Below are 25,611 nucleotides of genomic sequence, written 5' to 3' on the forward strand. Positions count from 1 at the left end.
CCATCCTGTCACAAACTCACTGGGGACTGTTAGGCAGGTTATTGCTCCTACTTTACACTCAAAGTCTATACTATGACTAGAGAACACAACTATATTTTTTAATCAATTTTTGCTGCAAAAGAAGTTAGGTTTTACAGGTTATTATCTCCTTGAACAGGAAAAGTTCTGAATTTTATCATTCACATGAAGAAAAGATGATTTACCATTTTCTGGACTGATGACCATAACTTAATCCCTCATAGGACTTAAAATGTTTTTAAAACCTTTCGAGTCGAGGTTACATTGATTTGTAATAATTTGAACTTCCCCAGAGCTGGGGCTGAGAATAAGGATACCTTTCCTCTGTTCTTTCTCCTCCCTACCTTCTCCAGGGAGCATTTCTTAGTCTTTTCTGTATGAGTCTACCTAAAACCCTCCTGGGGCAAACATCAGAGAGTTCCTAACCTAATAGAGCCCTGTTCTCACGTGTCTTTCCCCATAATATTTAAACCCATGCATTGCTGAGAGGAAATTTGATCCATATCTTCCAAGCAATTTACACTTAACACATCAAAATATTCAGTTGTAACAGTCATTTGTTGTCCCAAGAATCCTCTTGAGTCTTTTTAAGACCTTTCATTCTTAGCAGCCACAGTTTAGCAGTCATAAATGGAATTTGAACTCCAGGATAATTCTTTATTCTTATTATTCCTCACTTCTTGGGTAGACTTTGCCAGACTTCTTTCTACTCCCACCCGGTAGGTAAGAAAGTCTTTGTTCTAATGTGCTTTTCATTTCACATTGTTTTAGTTATATAACCAGGGTGTTAAAACTTACTATTTGCTGGCATCCACAGGACAGGCTCTGTATTAAGAATTTACATGTATCTTTTTTACCTTCACCTTGAGATAAGCATATTTTTTCTACTTTTCTAGATTTATAATTCAAAGCTCAAAGAGATTAAGCAATTTGCCTGAAATAACCTGAGTATGGCTAACCCTTAATACATCACTGTACTCTTTCTAAATTAAAAAACAAAAAATAACAGGTAGTACTCCAACTTCCATAGCTAGAGGCTTTGCCAGCAGGCCTTTTCACGTTGCCTCCCTGGCCATCTTTATTAATCCTAGTTCACATGTCTCCTCCTCTCTTTTTTGCTGTATTACATGTCCTTCTTTATCACAACACACTATAATACCATCATATTTTTCATGTCCCATTTCCTTTTAGACTATGAGCTTTCTGAGTTCGGGTTTTTGTCTTACTTATCATTGTCTTCCCAGAGCCCAGCTCAGATTAGGTAGTTAATAGGTGTCTGTTGAATTGAATACATCTTAATTAAGATTGAGATGGAAATGCTATTCATTGATTGAATATTCATTCTAGGTACTTGAGATACAGCAAAACAAGCAGATCACCTACCCACCAAATACCACTAAGGTTGGGAGCCGCTTCTCCACTCCCTTGCCTATATCTGTACATTCTCTCAAAATACAAAAGTCAAGCAAATGGATTCTGGAGTCTGCCCACCTAAATTTGGGCAATTCACTTAGTCTCAATTTCCACACTACTTGGAAACTTAAAATAGTGCCTGAAAAATAAAGCTCAATAAATATTAGTCATTATCATTTTCTGCAATATCCAACCTGTTCATTCCTCTTTCACTACTATCCAACCTAATTAGGCATTATAAACTTAGAAATTTTAATGAAATGACCTAATATGATTATCTCACAGATATACTATCTTTATTATGATGGGCTTTTATCATATACTGCAAAATAAATGTATTAATTCTATTTAAAAACACCTGGACCAAACAGATATGAGAATTTTATACAAAACACAATTAGTATTGCTAATTGGCCAGATGCTTCTCACTTCTGTAATTTCTCCCAACACAGATATGCCTCTTTTCCACTTCTAATACTTCTACTATTTAAACGCTATATTTTTATTTTTCTCCTTTCTTAATTCTAAGGCTGCTTTGTCTGACACTGTGTGAGCACACAAAAGTTGATGAGGCTAGGGTCATAAATTTATTCCCTTTGCAAGTCAGACTGTTCCTTATTTGATGGCTTGCAGAATATCCCCTGAATGTTGGCCAGTGTTACTAATGAAAACCATTTATCATGAGAAATGCCAGTGGGTGAGGATACCACCCTATGTTATAAAAACCTCAGATATCTATTAAAATGCAATAGCTAGATAAATGGAAAATATTCACATGTGAAGACATCCATCATGATGTTATTTTTAATTGCTAAAAATCTGAAAAAAGTACTTTGAAAATGTTCCATAATAGGATAGCCTAATAAACTTTATAGTCGTGCAATGGATTTTAAGTGACAGCTTACAAAGAATTTTAGGTGACATTACTATATATTGATAACCTTAAAAAGCCTTAAAAAGAATACAGAAGTATATATATGGCATAAATTTAAATATGTTTATTTAAACACACATTTATGTATTTTAAAAAGCAATAGAAAGAAAATGCACTAAAATGTCAATAGTGGCTATATCTGGGTAACAAAATGAACTGTGGGTGATTTTTATTTTCTTCTTTATCATTCAGTGCCAATCTTGACTTTTATTAACTGTTATTTAACAGACTTTTATTAACTTTATTTAACAGCCTCATGTAGTTTCCTTCATTTCAGTTTTCTCTGTGAAATGAGAACAAAAGGGTATCTGCTTCGTAAGTACTAGAATGCATCAGATGAGCTAATACACATAAAATAACAAATTTTAAAGTAAGGTTTAAATATTAAATTATTGGAAAACAATATAACTTTATTATATGTATATGTCATATCCATTAACTAGAAAACTTACTTTGTCTAAAAAGTATTTAACAATATAATACACATGTGGCTCTTTCTTCTGGAGCTTTGCCATTCTCAGTATTCTGTACTCCCTCCCTTCCCCTCCCCTTGTTGTGGCGCTGTTTTACTGGGGAGGCTGGGAAAATATTAAGAGTGGTTAATTTAAGAGAGGAGATAGAAAGGGGATCAAATAAAAAATTCAGAGCTAGATGCCATCATTTTAGACAGATAATGGAAAGTAAAGCTAAACTCTGAAGCATAGGAAAGAGATTAGGAATTACACCAAACAGAGCAGATAATGAACTACTTGGTGTTCTGGACCTCAAATTGGAGGCGACTTTAGTCAAAGGTGGCCAGACTAAAAAGGTGCAAGCCAAAGGGCTAAAAAGGAATGAGGCGTCCAATTCTGAATACAAAACGGACCCTTAGGTGTCCTGCAGGATTGGTGGTCTGGGTCCTCCTCCTCAGGTTCAAATCACCACAAGGGAAAATGCAGAGGGGATTTCTGTGTGTCTAGACTGTGTTTTATTATTTTATTTTTAATTTTAAGAAAGAAAGAGGACAGTCATTGTAGGGGTAAATGAAGGTTATCCACCCCAACAGGAAAAACCAAATATCCTGAACTATTAAAATGAAGAAACTGAGGGCCTCCCTGGTGACACAGGGGGTTGAGCGCAGCGCCGTGAAGCTGTCCACAGCCACTGCAGTGCAAGTTCAATCCCCGACCAGGGAGAAACCCACATGACACAGCAGACCTCTCCTGACTCGCCCGCTGCGCCCCTCAGCAGTGTACTTTGGTCTATCTGCCTGTTCTGTTCCCCGCTCTGTCTCTGGTGAATCCTCTCACCCACACCCCCCACCTCTGGCCTGTACCCCAGTTCTTGTAATCATAAATAAAATAAATCTTCAAAATAAAATAAAATAAAATGAGGAAACAGAGATCATAAGTCAAAAATAGATAACTTATAAAGACATGAAAAACCTATATGTGGAATGGAATAGAATTCTATTAGTAAAATTCAGTAAATCGCAGGTTATTATGAAGTCTACCATTTCATCACAAATCCATAATGCTCTAAGAGGAGACTTTAGCTTACTAATGCTATCTTTATTTGTATATGTTAATAATGCTATATACTAAAATTATGATTGGATCATGTCACTCAGTAGCATTAGCACAGATATTAGTAATTTCAGGGCTAGACAATGAAAATACAAGAAAAAGGAGACAAGATTCTTAAAATTGATTCAAAACATGTTCCTTATATAAAAAGAGTATTTTTAGCTGCCTTTCCTTTTAAAAAATTGTAATCAGGGTTAATATTCATATTTTGTTTACCAATTACATAAAGTTACTTCTAAGTGCTAGGCAGTATTCCAAGAATTTTAACCAGTCCACAGAATATTACTATAATGTAAGTATGGTGAAAGTATGATTATCATCCTCATTTCACTAAGAAACTGAAACAGAAAGAGGTTAATGTGCTTGAGGGGTACCCAAGAGTTTAGAGCTAATAAGTGAAGGTTCCAAGATTCAAACCCAGTTATTCCCTCTCCTGTAATTTACATATACAGATACATATATTTGTATATACTTACCACAGGGAAAATGGAAATATGTGAGAATTCACTCTAGCTCCTTAAAAAGTGAAAACAGGTCTAGTTTCCTTGCAGCAGTCTCAATTCATTTCTGTTGTCCCATGTAATTAATAGTATCCCTTGTCACCCTCACTAATGTCCAAGTTCGTGCAATGTATCATAGGGACCACCTGTTAGAAAGGTCCTATTCTACTAACATGGGCAAGGCTCATGAACTTGTTATTTATAATTTCCCCATCTGTAAAATGGCAGTGCTCATGTTCACTTCTTCTGCCTCCCAGAATATTAGTGTGGCACTATGCAGAAGAATATATGTAAGCAGTTTTAAATGCTATTAATGTCAGAAAACTGTATAAGGAATTTCTGCAACTGTAAAGCTCCCATCATATGCACTTCATATGAATGAAGGTGGATGCTATATATTTATAACGACTCATTGCACATGAGTCCATAATGCCTTTTCTACTCTTACAAAACAAACATTTGGGATAGAAACCTAGGTGTCAGGATAGAGTACAAGCAAACACAATCATTAAGTCATGCTTACCCACTTATTACTGAACCAGAAACTATGTCAAGAAATTTGCAAAGGAAGTTTTCTAAGTTCATTAAATAACAACCACTTTATGGTTGACTCATTATTTCCATATAAGCAAGTAAAATGAGCATAATAAAAAGTTTTATTATTTAAAACATGGTTTAAAAGGCTAGTGCTGCTAAGTAATTTATCAAAATGAAAACTGTGGATTCATTTAACAAAAGGAAAAATACATTAAAATCTTGCTGCTATAGCAATGAGTTGAAATTCACATGAAGTAGATATTAAAAGATGTGAATTCTATCATGGTCTGTGTGTGTGTATGAGAGAGAGAGCGAGAGTGAGAGAACACTTTTGTGTTCTGACTTTTTTGTCTATCAATTCACAAAAAAATAAAACCAGGGCCTCCCCAGTGGCGCGGCGGTTGAGTGCTGGGTTGCAAAGCTGCCCGCAGCCTCTGCAGTGCTGGTTCAATCCCCGGCCACTGGGTGAAGGTCCCACATGGCGCGCAGACCTCTCCTGCCACCCGCTGCTCCCCTCAGCAGTGTACTTCGTCATTCTGCCTGCTCTCCTCTCCCCTCTGGCTCTGGTGAATTCTCTCACCCTCCCGCGCATCTGACTGTACCCAGTGCTTGTATAAATAAAATAAATAAATCTTTTAAAAAAAAAAAAAAAACAAGAAAAGGAAGAACATCTAAAGTGGATAAAGGTATTATTACTTTTTTATCTTGTTGTATCTTTCCCCAGTTTTTAACTTTTGTTGCATGATTTCCATACATTCACACAACATACTGGTTGTTTATTTAGAGACTATCACTTCCTTTACTCTTATTTAACTTACCATCTCAGTAAGTACTCACCACTTTGATTGAAAATAATGAAAGAAATCTTAAATTGTGGCCCATTTACAAAATCAAAGCTTGGGTTATAGTTTCTTCCCCTATAAATTGAGAAGTTTCAATCCAAAAAAGTGAACTGAGATGTGAATTCAAAAAATTCACCATATTTATAGGCCATGGAGTAATATGAAACATGAAGGGAGGAAGCTTAATGTTTCAAGAGAGCAAAGAAGAAGGCAGGAGGGAAGGAGGGTAAAAAAGTAAGAAGTGGGGGGGGGACCTTTTGATACATAAAAATCGAAAGTGTCAGATTTGTGGTATTCCTTTAACTTGTTGCTCCCATGACTATTATCTATTAGTCATTAGAATGTTAAATATGAAGCCAAGACATATCAATTAATTTTGGCTTTTTAGAAAATGCTTTTATCTTTAACCATCATAGGAGTAGTTGTGAAAGTAAATTAATAGCTGTGAAAGTAAATTAATTCCATTAGTTAGGAGACCCTTCTGCTAGTCTTTATTTTACTTCTAATTAATTGCTCAGAAACAAGCAAATTACTTGGATTTTTTTTAGCTCTGGGATTTGTCATGGTTCCTGAGACATCTCTCAGGATGAGAAATAATGGCAGGGGTTATACCTTTAGTCCTTTGCAACTTTGTTACACTGCAAATTTTCATATAATTGACAAATTCTTTTTTTATAGATAACTTGAGATCTTTTTTTTTTTTTAAGATTATTTATTTATACAAGCACTGGTTACAGTCAGAAGCGCAGGAGGGTGAGAGAAGTCACCAGAGCCAGAACTGGGAACGGAACAGGCAGACCGATGAAATACACTGCTGAGGGGAGCAGCGGGCACGGCAGGAGAGGTCTGTTGCACCAAGTGGGACCCTCACTGGCAGCCAGGGAATCAAACTGGTGCTGCAGAGGCTGCGGGCAGCTTCGCAGCCCAGGGCTCAACCGCTGTGCCACCAGGGGAGGCCTGATAACTTGAGATCTTAAAGTTGAAAAGATCTTAAATCTTTTTAAGATTAAATTTAATGAATAATATTTGCTAGTTATATTTCTCACAGAGATGCAAAAATTATTAGCATTGCATGTCTAAAAACAATTCACAGATTAAATGTATGTAGTAAAAGAAACTATTACAGTATTATTAAAACAGTTTATGAGTATTCTTTATAACATCATAGTATTCCAAGAACCAGAGCTTCTGACTTTAAGTTGACCTGTGCTTTCCATAAAGACTATTTCTATACTTGTGAAAAAAAATGTATAATTGCTGTAAAACAATAGTTTGTGAACACTACTTCAGACTTTTTAATCATGCTCTAGGGAATCCAAGAGCTCATTTCCTCTGAATTTCTATTACTTATGTTTTATGTTAAGAAATTATATTGGTTTGTAAAGGCACGATTTAGCCAGAAAACTAGTCTCTAGAGAACCTGCTGCATTATTGAATACAAAATAAGATACTAAATAGCAGAATGAAGGCAACTTTCACATTTCTCAAAATTACCTAACAGGCTTACAGAGAACAGGTGACTATCATTCAGTTCTGGAATATTAAGCACCTCCACCTGAAATAGGGTACGCATGTGCTCTTCTGAGCACAAAGGAGTCATCTTATTTCTCAGAACCAAAACCACAGCATGTTCAGACATAAGTTATGATAATGGTACAAGGACAGCACTGCCTTCTCACGTTGAACAGTAAAGGGGAGAGGGTGATGGGATCAATCGGGACCCAGTTCTCTTCAGGCCAGCCCCTCCTTTTGTGCGGAACCAAGGTCAACTCCATGCAATCTCCCCAGGACCACAATTCAGCTATATAAGGGACCCCTGATGACTGTGATCAATCACTGCCAGTTCTCCAGAAGACATGGCTCATGAATAGTTGATAATATATCGTTCACAGTGGAGTAATAGCCTGTTTAAACCAATGCAAATTACACAGGCTACTTGAATTTTAAGCAACTATAAACTATTGGAAGAACTTTTTTGGTTTCCTGTCTGATGCCAAACCTCACTAAATACTTCCAAAAGAGATAACTACCTTTTTTATTTTTTAACAGTGACAGATCACTGACACCAGGATGTTTTGGAGCCAGTGAATGCAGTGTAGTCGGAAGATATCCAGGCAGGAGTAGAGATAGGAATTCTGGACCTGGTTCTTTCTTTGAAATCTTTGAAAAATTCTTTCTCTCTACACCTTGGTATTTTCATTTGTAAAATAAGTTGGGTTCATTGGAAGGTTTCTAAAATTTTGTTAAAATAAGAATCCCTTTTTTCAACAAAATGTGGTAATGAACACAATCCAGATGATAAAAGTGAGTCTGCAGTGGTTGAAAAGAGGGCAGGACATTTGGGGCTCCCTGGTGGCTCAAGGGTTAAGTGTCAGCACTGTGAAACTATCACCAGCCACTTCAGCATGACTGGATCCCCATATGGGAGCTAACCCATATGGCACAGCAGACCTCTCCTTTTTACCTGCTGCTCCCCTCAGCAGTGTATTTCAGTCGCTCTGCATGTTCTGCTCCCCACTCTGGTGAATCCTCTCACCTCCCCACTCTGGCCTACACTCCAGCTCTTGTGTGCATAAATAAATAAATCTTTTAAAAAGAGAGAGAATGAGAGAACAGGGCATCTGAGCTTTACCAATCAGCTTCCTGCCTCTTCCTCTTAATCCAGACTGCCAATCACTAAACATTGGGGTCCCTGATGTGCCTTCTGTGACTTCATGGGAAAGTCAAAGAGAATATACAATACAGACATTAGTTTTTAAAGACTGATAGTGAGCTGTCTGAAGCTCTAGAAAAGAGTTCAAGAGATATATGGAAGGAACTGATGACCATCTCTTAGTGGTTCTAGATTCTGGCTCTGTCTTAAAGCACACTCTTGCTTTTACTATCACTCATGACTGTAAACTTGGGCACACCTTGAAACAGTTAAATAATACAGGAAATCAGAGAGAAGATTTTTTTTTTCAGCTCTAAATTTTAAGATTTATTTATTTATTTATACAAGCACTGGGTGCAGTCAGAAGTGCGGGAGGGTGAGAGAATTCACCAGAGCCAGAGAGGAGAGAAGAGCAGGCAGACTGATGAAGTACACTGCTGAGGGGAGCAGCGGGCGGCAGGAGAGGTCTGCGCGCCATGTGGGACCCTCGCCCAGTGGCCGGGGATCGAACTGGTGCTGCAGAGGCTGTGGGCAGCTTCACAACCCAGCGCTCAACCACTGCGCCACCGGGGAGGCCCAATTTTTATGTAATGAATGTCATAGTTCTTATCTGTACTCATTCATTCTCAAAGGAAAGCCAAATTATGTTTAAGGTATAAGTTACCTCTTCTACATGTTCTCTTGTACATAACAATAATATGTCAAGCATCCCTTAGAGAAACAACTAACTATACTCCTATTCAAAGATAAAATCCAAACTAAAACAAAATTAAGTCTATTATTAATTGTGAGACAGAATGAGACAATACCGAGTTGCATTTGCAGATAGCCTGCTATTTTACATTCAAGAAAGATTTTTTTAAGGGAAAATCAGTATGTTGGATGAAGTGGAAATTTGAAACAAACTTGAGGACAAATAGTGAAATGGAAAAATAAATTCATTCATTAAACAAATAATAAGCAGGGCAATTTTCTGGATATTGCAGAGGTAGTTGTGACCAAAATAGAAAAAAATCCCGGCCTTCATAAAACATATTTTCATTTCCTAATTTTTTCTCCCTTTCCTTCTTTGTCTATCTTTTGCTCTCCTTTTTTTCTTTGATGGCATCTTCATATTTCTTTGAAGTTTCCTTCCTTCTTTCCTTCCTTCCTCCCTCTCTCTCTCTCTCTCTTCCTTCCATTCTGCTTTCCATCCCTTCCTTCCTTCCCTATACATTCTTTGTTCCAGAAAGGATTAAAGGTGATAAGGACAATGTATTCCACTAAATAAAATGTTTGCCTATAGCTAGCAGGCAAAAAATTATATAGGTAACTTTGCAGGACATGGACAACCAGTGAACACTAGTTATTAGGATGAACATTAGCATTGTCATTACTAAAGTGTAAAATAATGACAAAGAAGCAATAAGCAACAAAAAAGAGAAGTGAAGAGGAAACAAAAGGGGGGAATAAGAAATTAAGAAAACAGAAATTCAACTTAGATTTTTTTGGCAGAGACTACTAAATGCTTTCTGATATACATTCTCCTCTTTCTGTTAGTAATAAAACACCCCACCATTACTACTTAGTTTTAACTGGACACATAATTACCTATCACCAAACCACAACTCCCAGAGTCCTTTGCAGCTAGGTGGTCATATGACTGAGTTCCAGTCAATGGAATGTGAAAGCAAGTGATATAAGTGATTTCAGGTCATATCTTTCTTTAGGAAATTTCGCCTCCCTTCTTATGAGCACCCCACCACCAATTCATGCTGTGGTTAGGGCATGGCAGTGGTAATCCAACTTCTACTAAGCAGATAGGGATTATATTCTAGGGAAGTCAGGGAGAAAAGGAAGTAATATATTCCTTGACCTTATAAAACAGAAACTCCTGTATACCTTTTTTTTTTTTTTTTTCTTGAGTCACTGTATTCTGGGATCTCTTTGTACAACAGCTTAGATTGCGCCCTACTTAATTTCTTTCTACTTTAGTAATGATTTTTAGAAATGCAAACAAAAATATACAGATAGATGCAAAGAGACAACATCCAAAAAAGGTCTCTGGCTCAATGTTATAAAGGTAAAAATCCCCAGGGAGTTTTACTTCTGGTTGGGTTCCTAGAGTGTCAAGTCTCACTAAGAAAACTTCACAAAGTGATTCTGAGGGTTTTCTTAGACATTTCAGGTAGGTCAAATTTCAACAAGCCATAAGAACTTTCAGCAGGAGAGAAATAGTGAAATCGTTCACTATTCGTACGTGCTCACTATGGCTGCTGCTAGTTTCCTATTATACAGAACTTAAAAATACACATTTTCCCCCCTTTTCCTATCATACAAGTATCCCTACATTGCCATTTTGCTTAAAGTCCTGAATTTGGGGGAAGAATCCATTAAATACTTCTAGTCTCTGTTCCTTAATTCCATTCCTCATGACAATAAAAATATTAAAGTCAATTACATAGATTGTGCACACAAACCAAGCAATACAGACACTGTACACAATATATATGTAGGCATAAACGAATTTTGTCTTATTATTGAGATTCACTTCTTTCTCAGAGATTTTTCTCTACTTATGTGAAGAATACCATATACAATTATTAAAACATGCTTTGAACTAGCAATGCTAAATTTCTCTTGTTTTCAGTATATTTTATACCTGCTTGAAATTTTTACTAAAAGATACTTGGAGGAATTTTTGAATCCAACATGAAAAAGTTTGTATATTTTTTTAATAATTCATGTAATTAAGCATCAAAATAAAAAAAATAGGTTAAACATGGTGATACAATAAAAATGTTTAGCATGTCTCTTACATTTCATTTCTCTTCAGACTTTTAATTGTTTGCTTTTCCTCATACATACCATAATAAAACATAAGAGTTACAATCAATGTGTGATGACAAATAGTCTCAGGGTTGGGTTTGCATTCTTCTAAATATATTGGCATTTGTAAGCTGGAAAAGATAGATGTAATCAACCACCCTCAGACAAAAGTAGGATGACGATTCTGGCAAAATGTTCAAACCACATTAAGCCCTAATTTGAAATGATGTTTGAAAGAAAGCAATGAAACTAGGACCGATTTATTTGTACAGCAACTAAAAACTGAACTCACTAGACATAGTTAAGAGATGGAAACAATTAAATGCATTTGTTTTCTAAATAGACCAAGTATATTAGAAACTCCGAAGATTAAAAAAAATCCAATTTTGCTAGACACTAGTATTTGTTGCTGCAAAATACTTAAATCATTTTCTTTAATGGCCCTATGAGGTTGTTCTTATAAAACATGCTATTTTTAAGAGTGAGTAAACAATCTGTTTAATTTCACATTATCAATATATCATAGTGCTTCATTCTAATTAGCAGCATATGTAAGAAAGAAGCTATGAGGAAGTGTAAGCAACTTAAATAAAATTTTTGTTTTGCAGAAAAGATGAAGCTTGATGTTTTTCCTTTCATATTCAAACCAAGTTTCCATAGTATTCTGAGAACATTTGGGTGAAATTCTGTCAAGTGAGTCTTTTGGGGTTCATATCTAGAAACAATAGGAAAGTCAAATGAAGATAACAATTGTTCTGACTCCAAAGAGATTGAAATAATGACATTTCCATTCAGAATAACATCCTGCTCCAAATGCGAGATGGCTAGACACCAACACACCATCAAGTCTTTGGCTAATATATGTGCCCTGACCACTCAATCAAGGAGAGCTTCTTTAAGACCAAGTGTCCTAGACTTCCTGGCGTCCTTTCCCTGGGGCTATACACTGACAAGCCTGGCTAAGTGAGGTGGCTCTTTACACACCATAATGAAGCACAGGTCTGGTAGGGCAGCATTGCCAAGGTCCCACTGAAGTTTGCCAAGAATTGATGCTACAGAGTATTGAAAACAGGATGTGGCCCTTTTCGGTTCTCCTCCCCAACGCCACCAGTTTGTGCAAGAGACTGATGAACATGCGAATGAATAAACATCAAGAAGGACTTTTTTCCCCTAAGGATCACACCTCACTAGCAAAAGTCTTTAAGACCTGCCCCTGCTTTGAAAACACAGGAAGGACTGGTGGGAAAGAGAAAAAACTTGCTAACTTTTTAATCCCATTACTGCCTAACTCCAAAATACTCAGAGGCTCTTCCCAGGGCTTATGTGCTTTCCATAGAAAAATTAACAATTTGAATGAACAGCATTTTCCTAGCAGTAGTTGTTCCTCCTAGAACTCCATCCAGGGATAGAGAGAGTACTTGGCTTTGATATCATGTCTATTTAAGCTGCAGAAAATAGAGTTAAGGAGAGTCTCCAGATAAAAGCAATCAATCTCAAAGATAGTTGAAAGGATAAAACATTGATGAGACAACTAAGACTGACGGAAATATCCAGTCTAATTAATTGTTTCATTCTATTCCAGTATAAGATTTCATATCTATCAAGTTCAGTGTATTTTAATGGAGCTAAAGTGCAATGAATGCTTCAGTTACTGTAATTACTCAGCACTTCAGCTAAAATGTTTTAAAATGTTACTTTGTGAGTGGCACACTAAGAAATAAAAATATAAAAGTCTATGTAATAAAAACACATTTTAAAGACATTCACATTATAGACATTTATGGAAAATAGAACTTGCCCAGGAGGACAATCCTGCTCTAACACAAGGATCTAAAAGTTCAAAAGGTGTTTTAAAGATTGAACTGATAGTAAAAAACCTGAAACTACTGAGCAAATCTGGTCATAACATCGAAATGAGCCAGTCAACATTAAGTGAGCACCAGTCCATGTAATATGCTGTATCTCGAGGATCATGGAACACAACATACAACCTCTCACTTCTACCTGCCTCACAGAATGAGCTTGATACTGAATGTACAGATCTAAGTTCTACCTAGGCTAGCTGATCTTTAAGTAGTCCACTCTTTTTCATTTTGTTTATTTATTTATTTTTGGTTTACAGCATTGTATATGATTTAGATGTACATACAGCCTTCAGGTGTGTTATCACAACACCCCCGCCACCAAGGCACCAGCAGCCCTCCACCATAGTCCACTGTGCTCTGGTACCAATTTGCTCTCCCCTCTGGGAGCCTAAATTCTGCAGTCAGATTTCTAGGATTTTTTTTCTTGGTTTGGTTTTATCTGACCATAGGATCCAGCAATTCCACTCCTAGATTGCTACTCAAGGAATGCAAAAACACTAATTTGAAGGGACATGCACACTTACGCTCATTACAGCACTACTTAAAATAACCAAGCTATTGAAACTATCTAAGTGCCCAAGGACTGATGAGTGCATCAGGACAATGTGGTATACACATACAATTGAATACTACTCAGCTATTAAAAAAAAAAAAAAAAGATAAACTTGCCATTTTTGACAGCCTGGATGGAACTGGAGGGGATTATGCAAAGTGAATTAAGTCAGAAGAAGAAAGTTATATATTACATGGTGTCACTTTACGTGTAGAATATAGAAATAAGTAGCCTATTCTTAAATGGAGTTCTGAGAGTAGAAAGAACTACCTTAGAATGCCTATCCAATGCCTATCCATCTGCCATGTGTTTCTTGCAACACACAAGATGCAATGGTACTAAAGGCATATGCTATGTTCTTTAACTTTGACATTACATTTTAAGCCCTTAGACATGCTATTGGAAGCCCTTACTAGCAGACCTTTCCAAACTAACCAGAACATATCCTTTTAATAAAAAATAATAGCTATGTTCTCATTTTCAAAGTTTGCGATTAAAACCTACAGTGAAAGTATCCAGCTGAGAAGAAATTTCCTTTTGGTTCAAAAAAAAAAAAATGTCATTAGATTTATCGGAACAATATGAAATGAAGATGTTGTTGTTGGGTCCTTCACTTATAATGGAAACCAAAGGGGCTTGCTGGCTTAGCTAAACCCATAAATTATTCACCACATAACATTTCAACAATAATTTTAAACATGTAAAAATTAAGGGGCAAAAGAATATCCCACTATCAAGGATTATCAAACTAAACAATTATACATCCTTTTGCATGTGATTTAACTGCCTAGATTTAAAAGAAAATCACATAATCTTATATGTTAAATATTGCTTTTACATATTTTAAGCATGGCAGGACAGCTTTTCAAAACATAGTCTAGTATTGGGTGCCATTCCAATTGTCATTTCAGATCCTTTCACATCACAGCTTAGCTTGCTAATCTTCGCTTATACTTTTAAAAACAAGCTACTACAACTTTACATGATAGTTTTCTTTCCCACAGTTAATACTGAAAAATGCACTGTTAAATTGCCTTTGATATTGACAAAGGGCACCGTTACTCACTTTATTTTTCAACACAGAGCTAAAAGGTGCATGAATCACCCTTTAGAAGCCTGGAATGCAGGCAAAACAGTGGATGTGAATGGAGACTAAGTAAATAATTCCTCTCATCATCTACACTTTTTTTTTAAGGGTATTAGCTCTGGAAAAAGTCATTTTCTTAGCAGTAGCCTATTGCTCTAAAAAAAAAAGAAATAGTGAAAAATTTATTCCCAGAGAGGATTTATTTACCAAAAGAAGTGGCTCAGTAAAGTGTTTTGTGTTCTGAAAATGTAAAGTTAATTCTTCTTGTCAAAGTGTTAGGAAAACAGGCACATCGTAAACATACTTTTACATTTTAGAGCTGGCCCTCATTTTATTTCGGAATAGGGTTGTTTCCATGCAACACATAAATCAGCATTATTAGATGTGCAAAAATGAGAATAAGAAATTTAATGGTGTCTTTTGTACTACAGATCTAGTAAAACGTAGAACGCTCTTTCATTCTCTGTATGGGATCACAAAAAGGGTAGAAAATGCAACCCCAAGAGATGTGACTGAATTTCGCAAAAGTGATACTTCTTTATGACCAATTTTAAGTTCCTTCAAATACTATCAAATCAGAGCCAAGGCTCAATACTGCCATCTCCTTCTTAAATGCTGAAACACAAGGAACATTCTCAGAAAAAACAGGATAGCCAAGCCAAAAAAGAAGTAGCTACTAGACACATAAAAGTCACCAAACACGTACTTTTATATTTTGTCATTTTGAAAAGTCCAGTCACTAAAGACAGTGACATGTTCAATTAAGTTAACAAATATATGTACTACAAAGTGACATTTTTGTGAGTTCTTCCCTGCCCAAAGGGAAAAATATACCCCTAACTTACTCATTCTAATATTGATAATAGCCACCTTTTCTTAAAGATATTAAAGATTTGAGACAAATACCAAAGTAGTAAATAAAGCTGACCTTAAATTTAGGCAGAGGAATCTTTTAGGGATTTATGCTCATTTTCTGAATCTGTTCCTTACTGAATACTTGAGCTGAAAATCCACCATTAGAAATATTTTTTAAGCTTTTGAGCTCTATTAAAATGCAAATAGCTAAACTGAGAGGTGAACTGGTAATATGCCATCAACTGCATAGATCTTATTGTACATTGTTCTTTCTTAGGTAGGATGATAGTAGTTTCCTGGAATGCCAGTTGATGTCTCTTGTCTCAGAGTAACTAAAAATCTCCCTTTATCAAATGTCAAAAAGCATATGATTACCCAAGTCTTAGCTCCTTTCTGAAGTTTGGACTTAGCAGAATCCATCGTGTATAAAAGGGGATACTTCCAAAGTAAGTGGATGAAAATTAAGAAGCAAAATAAATCATAGGTGCTGGAGAAGAGGAGAACTCCAGAGACGACACATGAGGGGGTAAAATCAAATGTTGTCCAAAAATGAACAAAGATGTAAGAAAATAAATATTAAAAAATTTCACAAAGTAAAATAAAATAAAAATAAACAGGAGCCAAAAAAGTAGCATGAGAAGAATGAGGTTCAGGAAAGTGTATCTTAGGGAATTATTTAGATGTTACATTTCTAGAACTAAAGGGGGAAAAACCCTCATAGTAGGAAATGCAAAATGATCTTAATTTATAATACTACAAATATATAGCTAAAATAAATATGACAAGGCATTATGTTTGTTTTATCACTAACTTCTTGAAAAAAAATTTACCTTTTCCCAAAACACAAAAAATGTTAATTTAGAATCTCTCATCCCCCAACTGAATATATAACTTACTATAGCAGCCATTTCTCACACCCCCAACAAAGAAAAATACATGAAGAATCAGACTGTGTATGAGAGGCCAGGGGAGGAATGGTTCCAATGTATGAACTTTCATCCTGTTCAGCAAACACTTTCCTGCTCCCTTCTCCACCCTGCCCCCCAGTATATTGAGAGCTGTGAAAAACCTAGAAGGAACAAGTGGAATGATCATCAAGTTAGCTGTTAGAAAAGCTTCTTATTGACAAAACTATTCTACTGCCCTGGCTGACACATAAAAGCCCACATTCTTAAAAATGGAGTTAAACTCAAGATGGGCCAATGATTCAAGATATAAAAAGAGTGCGTGGTCACTCTTACCAAGGAGCTTTAAAGGAGCAATGCCTCCAGAATATGAGTGGCAGGAGATTCAGTGTCCAGATGTTAGTAATAGAAAATAAGATAGAAACCTTCCTGTGAATCTATCAAGGAACACACTTCATACAAGTTATAAGAATAATACTAAAATTTAACTTTGACAATATAACAATGTGATCATGTTTTTTAATTGTATTTTTTTTTTATTGAGGTAGTGTTTGTTTACAACACTCTAAGGGATTTAGGGTGTAGGTCACACCTCTTCAGATACTTCAGGTATTTTATCATCAAGGCACAAATAGGATAATTATTTGGAAAACTAAGAGTAACCATGCACCCTTTAAAAGTGACTTTCAAACTTCTTCAGAATTCCACACCATTTGTACGGGGCAAGAAGTTAACAACACTGCTTGCTCCAAGACACAGCTCATGAAAATTATTGAAAAGATCCCTTGTTGTAATGAGCATGGCTTCAGTTATTTGATCCGTTCTTTTGAGCAATTACATGATGGGACATGATTCTTCCCCTGAATAAAATCTCAACTGATTTTAACATTCCTAATTTCACTGACCAACTGGGCAGATATAAAATGGCCTGTAAACGCAAATGAGGAGAGGGAAATGTAAAGAGGCATGAGAGAGGCACATTACTATCTAAATAATACACAGTCAGGCATCACTTATGTTAAACCACTCTGTAACTTTTATTCACTGATCTGAATTATTCATACTAGAGTTAAGAAGTCTACTCTAACTTTCATGCCATAATCCTTCATTATATTTAATTTTCCAGATTAACCACTCTGCATAAAAATTGCTTCTAGAACCCTTCATTACCTTTTTATCCATCTGGATATATCTTCAATTTCATCAACAACCTTATTAAAATCTTCCATCAGAAACTGGAAAGCTAGGTGAGAGAATTAATAAGTGGACAAAAACAAACACATGAATAATTGCAGAAGCACAGTGGGAAAAATAATGATCTGGTTTGGGAAGTCATAAATTAACAATCAGTACAATAAGTAAATAAAACTTGACCATGGTTAAAGAATCCTATAGTATCCCCTGAAACACCTGTCTGTGAGTAACTGTTTTCTAAAGTGTTTGAGATATTATCATTACATTAATTTGCCAGTAAGGAAACTAAAGCCTAAAGAGATTACTTGGTAAAGTTTACACACCGAAACACGCAAGGGGCAACAATAGAATTTGACTAAGTGTAGCAGATTCCAAAGCTCAAGCTTATTTTAATGTTCTGATTTTTTTTTATTAAGGTAACATTGTTTTATAGCACTGTACACAATTCAGAAATAGAGGATTCCACCTCTTCAGGTCTATGCTACCACACCACATCTACCATGAGGGTAACCATAGTCCTCCACCATAGTCCACTGAACCCTCTCCCCACTTTCTCCTTTGCCCCTCCACTTGTGTAGCCTTAGTTTTGCAGTCAGATTTCTAGGATTTGTTTGGGGCTTGGTTCTGCTTTATTTTACAGTATTCCCCATAGGAGTGAAACCATCTGGCACTTGTCTTTCTCCTCCTGGTTCATTTGTTTAGCATAACCCCCTCCATTGTTTACTCTTAAAAATAAATTCATAGGTAGGTAGACAGACAGACATTAAATTAAAAAGTACTTGTGATCATATAAATTTGGGAAATTCATAATTATATAAAGAAGTAACTGATCAATTTCTCACAACCTTTAAAATGCCAGTTGACATGGTTACTCTCCAACAAAAGGACATAGTATGTGATGTTTCCCAAAGTTACTAAAAAGAAACACTTTTTCCTAAGTGCATCTTACAGGACCAATGTTCCATATTGGAAGATAATGTCTTAGATTAGGAATAACTCTTTAAATTTCCTTTAGCGTCATTTGCTTGATCAGTTACGAATCCATTCAGCGGTGCTTGTGCAAGTGGATTTTCATTTTCATATCTGAATTACTTACTTATGGAAACCAACTACCTAAATATAGTCTGGGGAGTAGTGAGGAACGTGCTTGACAATAGCTCGTTCTTTCCTTCATTCATTCAAAGTTAAATGAGAATAGTTATGAGGAGCCAGGCTCTGTACTAAGCACAAAGCATTCAAAAATAGCCACATTCTTATTCCTTGTGTCAGGGCTGTTGTTTTGAGGAGTTTGTAGGGAAAGACAGAGATGCACACTACCCATTACCAGGGGCCTGGCTCCCAGGCCAGTTCTGTGCATAGTGGCCTCAAAGAGGTAGAAGTTTTAGTGGGGACATGGGAAGAAATAATATGATAAAGCATGATGAGTATGCCATTTGAACCCTAAAATGTTTAGATTCCATACAAAGGGAAATGTAATTCCATTTGAATATACCAACGAGGATTTCACCATAGGGGCTGCACACACCTTCTTTTTGGCCTTATCACTAGCAGCAGACCAAGTGTTTCATTGATGTTCTTGTTCCCCAGTATCTGAGATTTATATCTCAAAATGCCATAAATAAAAGTATCAGCTTTTATTTGATACTTCAAAATTGCTCTTTTGTCAAAACAAATTCAATATAGGCCCATAACCTGATAACAATAGAGACCAAAATACCTGTATATCTGGCGAGATGAGAATGTTCAGGCCAGCAGAAAAGAATGTGGTTTTCCTTGGTATGGAGCAATTTTTAAAACTAAAGTAACAAGACAAACAAAAAACCATCTAATGCTGTTTGCCCCACCAGACATTCCCTCTGTGTAGGCTTTCAAAATTTCCCACTGACTATAACAATATGTTGTGGCAAATAGTGAAACTGGAAAGAACATCAATATTTCCCAATATCAGAAAGTGATTAAATCAATTGTGAGGTATCATCAATAAAAACTGGTGTCTACATTCATCATATAAAATGACAGAAATATCCTTCTAGTGTACATTTGTTGTACTTATTTATTTATTTTATTGAGGTAACATTGTTTCACAGCATTGTTTGTGATTTAGAGGTATAGGATTCCCCCCCAATAGGTATTATTACCACCCACACCCATTACCAGAACACCCATAGTCCTCCACCATAATCCATGATCTATAGTGTAATTTTAAAATATGAAACTATAAAATATGTCATGAGAAACTTATAAATATAAACACACAATCTAAAGACTAGAGGAAATCACATCCAAATAACCATGATTATCACTGGGCGACAGCTATTAGTGAGTTTATTTTTTTTTTATTTTGCTTTTCTATGTTTTCTAAATTCACTAATTTAAATTGCATAGGTTTTAAAAGGAAGAAAAAATACTTTCCATCACATCATTTTTTTAATCCTACATCATATCTCTTTTTCTTCTACACCATTTTAGATTAAAAATACTGTCTACACTTTTGTTTTAATCCTAAATCAGGGCTTCGCTCCACTGTGGCCTGAATAAGGAAGGGCCTTCCTCCCCTCACACACCATCCACATATACCGCATTCAGGGTTTAAATGGCTTTGCATTGAGGACTACAATGAGCATCAGCATTACTGACTGTCCTAGAAGTGACAATTCACTGACACTGGATTAACAAAATACCATTATAAAAACATCTGTCAAGACTTGACAATAGGTGTTTGAAATGGTCAAAATGGTGTTTGTATTGGAGCCACTGAAATGGAATTTGACCAATAACCAGGCTCTCACTGGTAAATTCCTAAATTAAGGAAACTCACTTGTGGAATTTAGTTCATCTATATAGAGAGTTTCTCCTTCACTTTCTGTTTAGATGCTAGGTTACCAGTACAACTGTGCAATTCTCATTACAAGTTATTGAGACATTGAAAAGAATTTGTAGCAAGGAAATATATACAAGTGTATAATTTTATGTTTTTTGGCAAAATTATACAGTACATGCAATGAACTTCTGGATGTTAATGAATTGTGCTTTTGCTACATGTTGTTTTCGTGAAGATGACCATGGAACCCATCTTTTTTTTAAAAATTTTTTTAGATTTATTTATTTATTTATACAAGCACTGGGTACAGTCAGAAGCGCAGGAGGGTGAGAGAATTCACCAGAGCCAGAGCAGGGAGCAGAACAGGCAGAAGGACCGAAGTACACTGCTGAGGGGAGCAGCAGGTGGCAGGAGAGGTCTGCGTGCCATGTGGGACCCTCACCCGGCAGCCGGGGATCGAACCGGCGCTGCAGAGGCTGCGGGCAGCTTCGCAGCCCAGCGCTCAACCGCTGCCCCACCGGGATCCCTCGGAACCCATCTTATTTGAAGGAAAATTGCCAGGGACCACTGGAAACTACTGAATCACATGTTTCTACAACAATAATACTAAAGGGATACTGCTTTCTCATGCCCACTCTGGTTCTGAGAACACTGGGTTCCACTAAGGTAAAACAAAAAAGAAAAACAAGAAAATGGTAGAGGTAGAAATTGTTATAATAATATGGCTTTAGGTTAAGCAGATACAATAATTACTATTTCATAAGTGTTGACCAAGTGCCAAGCATAAATAGGAAAAAGAAATATTGTCCTATTAACTCTGAAAAGTTGGCATTTTTGTCGTTGTTTTACGAATGAGGAGACTGAGGCTCAAAGGGCTTAGGAACTTTGCCTGAGGTCACACAGCTTTGTGGATTGATTCTAGTCCAGGACTGTCTCACTTTGAACACCCATAAATGTTTACTCATCAGCTGGCTTGATAGAGGGATACCTCTATAGGTACCTACATGGGTACTTCCCATTTGGCCAAAACCAAGCTTCTTTGATCTTAACTTTAATGCTGTACAATGTGTCCAGAGCTTTCAGTTTTTCCCTCCCTTGTATCTGGATCCTTATCTTTGACTTCTAGTGCATTTTTGCCATTCTTCCCTTAATGATAAAAGCTCAAAAGTGTGTGGCAATTTACTATGGGAACAGAGTTGGAATAGGTCTCAATTTGTTCTTTTTGACATATGTAAGATTAAAATGCAATATCTGCATTGAATAAATGCAAAGGAAAGTCTCAAGCACAGAAACCAGTTTTCTAGATGACTACTACATTCAATTGTCTTGTCTCAAATAATGCACACTGGCATATGGAAACCTCAAAACTAAAAATCTGGTCAGAAAGCCAGAAGTAGATTAAAACAAACATGATTTTTTTCCAGTATTACATGGAGAGGTAATGATTTTGGTAAAGATGGGATACACTGATGTTGGTAAAAGCCATATCATGTTGTCATAATGAGAGGCTATTAAAAATATAAGCTAAGAGAAACCAAATAGTTTGCTATCAGTCAAAAAGCAGTAAGAATGTGATTCTAAGATAAAAGATCAAGGAATTCAACAAGCAAACTTTCCCAAAAAAAGTTACAGTATAACCTTAAACAGTTGTTTTCTTCCCTATTGTGTACCTAATTCAGCCACATCTATACAAACAGAATTGCTCATTTTTTATCTCCTTAACTTTTAGGTCAATAGGCATTCATCTTTAAGAACTAGCCACACTATAATGATTTTAAAATATTATGCTATTTAAGCCAAGGAGAGCCTAGAATAACAAGCAAACACAGGAGCTGGTGAAAGAGAATCATGGAGCAGATTCTTCCATGTTGGATGTTGGTCATCTAGTCTCCAGAAATGTGACACAATAAATAACTGTTGTTTTAAGCTCCACAATATAATTTAGCAAGAATTTTATCTCTTAAAGTGAAGCCTGAGTTAGATTATTATTTTCATGAGTTTATACAATAACCCCATTGCTCCAACATAAAGATTCAAATCAATAAGATTCATTATTCTACCTTTCAAACATTATTTCTTGATTTACAATGAGGCATAATGTAAATGGTGCTGTCCAATTCAGTAGCTGCTAGCTATATGTGGCTATTTGAATTTAATTATAATTAAATAAAATTAAAAATTAACATCCTCAATCCCACTGGTCACATTTCAAGTGATCAACAACCACATGTGTGTATAGCAGCTACACTAGTGGACAGCACAAAGACAGAACATTTACATCAATGCAGAAAGATCTACTGAAAAGAGCTGGTCTAGGACGATAGGATACAGAGCAGAAAACCACTGCCATAGCCACTGCTTCTATTTAAAGAAATCCCCACTTCTATCCAACACTGACTTCATAACACTCAGTTATATGACAGCTATACTCCACAGACTCATAAATATCACTTTCTTGGATTTACATCCTAGAGGAACCCAACAACTGGCATTTTATTATGCAGTGTCAGGTTAGCATCTAGTTGGGAGATGCTATAGACCTGATCTTTCTGCTGGCAAGAGCTATCCTGGGCTGTCCCTTTGTCTGGATTAGAACACAGTGGGGATGAGAAAATGGAAAATATGTTGTTCCCCGTTCAGAAATGACCCAGACTAACCCAGTGTTCTTTCAGGATTGTTCCTAAGTTACCATGAAACACATTTTACACCAGTAGCAATACTACATTTTCAAAAACACATAATAATCCGTCAAGATAATAAAAGCATTGATACTGGATAGAGGATACTTAAGGATTCCACCAGGTACCATATTCTATTATTGAGCTAGAAGCAATGTATTAGACAATTTTTTTAATTAATCACATACCATTATTTTATATCCTTGTTTGTTTTTTCACAATATAGGATTTCTCCCCTTAATTGTGGTCACAATGGTTTTCCCACCACCAAAGAAACCATGCTCCTCCACCGTAGTCCACTGTGCTCTCCTCCCTGACTCTCACTCTTCACCCCACCCCTACCACCCTTCAGGATACTTCAGATCTATGGTCAGCTTTAAGGATTGGTTTTAAAGTCTGACATTGTCTGATCCTTTGTTTGGTTTCTCTAACTTTTACATATAAGTAAAACCATCTGGTATTTTTCTCCTGGCTCACATTACTTAGGATAATCCCTTCCAGTTCCATACATGTTGCCACAAGTTGCATGAGTTTCTCCTTTTTTGATCGCTGAGTAGTATTCCATTGTGATATATGTATATATCACATTCTTTTTGATTTACTCATCTGTTCTAGGGCATTTAGGATGTTTCCATATCTTCACTTCTATAAATAGTGCTGCTATAAACATAGGTGTGCAGGTATCCTTTCAAATTAGTTTCTTTGTTTTGGGTAGATACCTAAGAGTGAAATTTTGGGTCATATGGTAGAACCATTTTTGGTTTTCTAAGGAATCTCCACACATCTTTTCATAGAAGCTGAACCAGTGTACATTCCCACTAACAGTGTAAGAGAGTCCCTTTTTCTCAACATCCCCACCAGCATTTGTTGCTTTCAGGTTTTGTTGGTTTTTTTTTTTTTCTTTTTTTTTTTTTTGATATGGGTCATTCTCACAGGTGTGTTGTGGTATGTCATTGTGGCTTTGATTTGCATTTCTCTGATGATAAGTGATGATGAAATATTTTTCAGGTGTCTGTTGGCCATTGGCATGCCTTCTTTGGAGAAGTGTCTATTTAGGTCTTCTGCCCATTTTTTAATTGGGTTGTTTGTTTTCTTTTTGTTTCGTTGTATGATTTTTTTGTCCATCTTCAAAATCAGTCCCTTGTCACATGTATGATGAGCAAATATTTTCTCCAATTCAGTTGGGTGTCCCTTTGTTTTGCTTACTGTCTCTTTCACTATACAGAAATTTTTTAGTTTGATATAGTTCCAGTTGCTCACTTTCTCCCTTGTTTTTCTTGCTGCTGGAGATGAGTCTGCAAATACGTTTCTGAAGTTTATGTCAAGGGCAGTTTTGCCTGTTTTCTTCTATGTATTTTAGGTTTTAGGTCTTACATCCATTTTGAATTGATTTTTGTGTGATGTGAGTAGTGTCTAGTTTCATTCTTTTGTATGTGCCCATTTTCCAAACACCATTTATTGAAGAGGGTTTCCTTGTTCCAGTATATACTTCACTCCTGTGTCATAGATTAGTTGTCCATAATGGTGTGTTTTTATTTCTGGGCCCTCAGTTCTATTCCACTGGTCTGTGTATCTGTTTTGCTCCAGTACCATGCTGTTTTAATTATGGATTTATAATATAGTTTGAAGTCTGAAAGTGTGATGCCCCCATTTTTCCCATTTCTAGTCAGGAGAGCTTTGGCTATACAAGGTTTTTTGTGGTTCCATATGAATTTCAGTACTCTTTTTGTTTCTTTGAATGACATTGGGTTTTTGTTTTTTGTTTTTTAACATTTTACCCACCATATTTTATTTTTTTTTTAAGATTTATTTATTTATTTATTTATTTATTTATTTATTTTTTTATTTTTAATAGAGGCATGCTTTATTTATTTGTTTGCTGGTTTGTTTGTTTTGTTTGTTTTGTTTATACATGCACTGGGTACAGTCAGAAGTGCGGGAGGGTGAGAGAATTCACCAGAGCCAGAGCGGGGAGCAGAGCAGGCAGAAGGACCGAAGTACACTGCTGAGGGGAGCAGCGGGCGGCAGGAGAGGTCTGCGCACCATGTGGGACCCTCCTCCGGTGGCCGGGGAGCAGCCGGGGATTGAACCGGCGCCGCAGAGGCTGCGGGCAGCCTCGCAACCCAGCGCTCAACCGCTGCGCCACCGGGGAGGCCCCAAGATTTATTTATTTATACAAGAATTGGGGTCCAGGTCAGAGGCATGGGAGGGTGAGAGAATTCACCAGAGACAGAGTGGGGAGCAGAACAGGCAGACAGACCGAAATACACTGCTGAGGGGAGCAGCGGGCAAGGCAGGAGAGGTCGGCCACGCCCTGTGGGTTTCTCCCTGGCCAGCCAATAATCAAACCCGTGATGCAGAGGCTGTGGACAGCTTCACAGTA

The 25,611-nt window shown here is 36.5% G+C and overlaps 1 protein-coding gene across 3 annotated transcripts in view; it reads right to left on the reverse strand.

Annotated features, from left to right (window-relative positions):
* Positions 1 to 25,611, reverse strand: part of SLC25A21 (solute carrier family 25 member 21) — a 439,643-nt gene that overhangs the window by 374,157 nt on the left and 39,875 nt on the right. The window lies entirely within an intron of this gene.

This window comes from Talpa occidentalis, unplaced genomic scaffold, assembly GCF_014898055.3.
Source record: "Talpa occidentalis isolate TD23 unplaced genomic scaffold, MPIMG_talOcc4v2.1 talOcc4.11, whole genome shotgun sequence".
Classification (NCBI taxonomy): domain Eukaryota; kingdom Metazoa; phylum Chordata; class Mammalia; order Eulipotyphla; family Talpidae; genus Talpa; species Talpa occidentalis.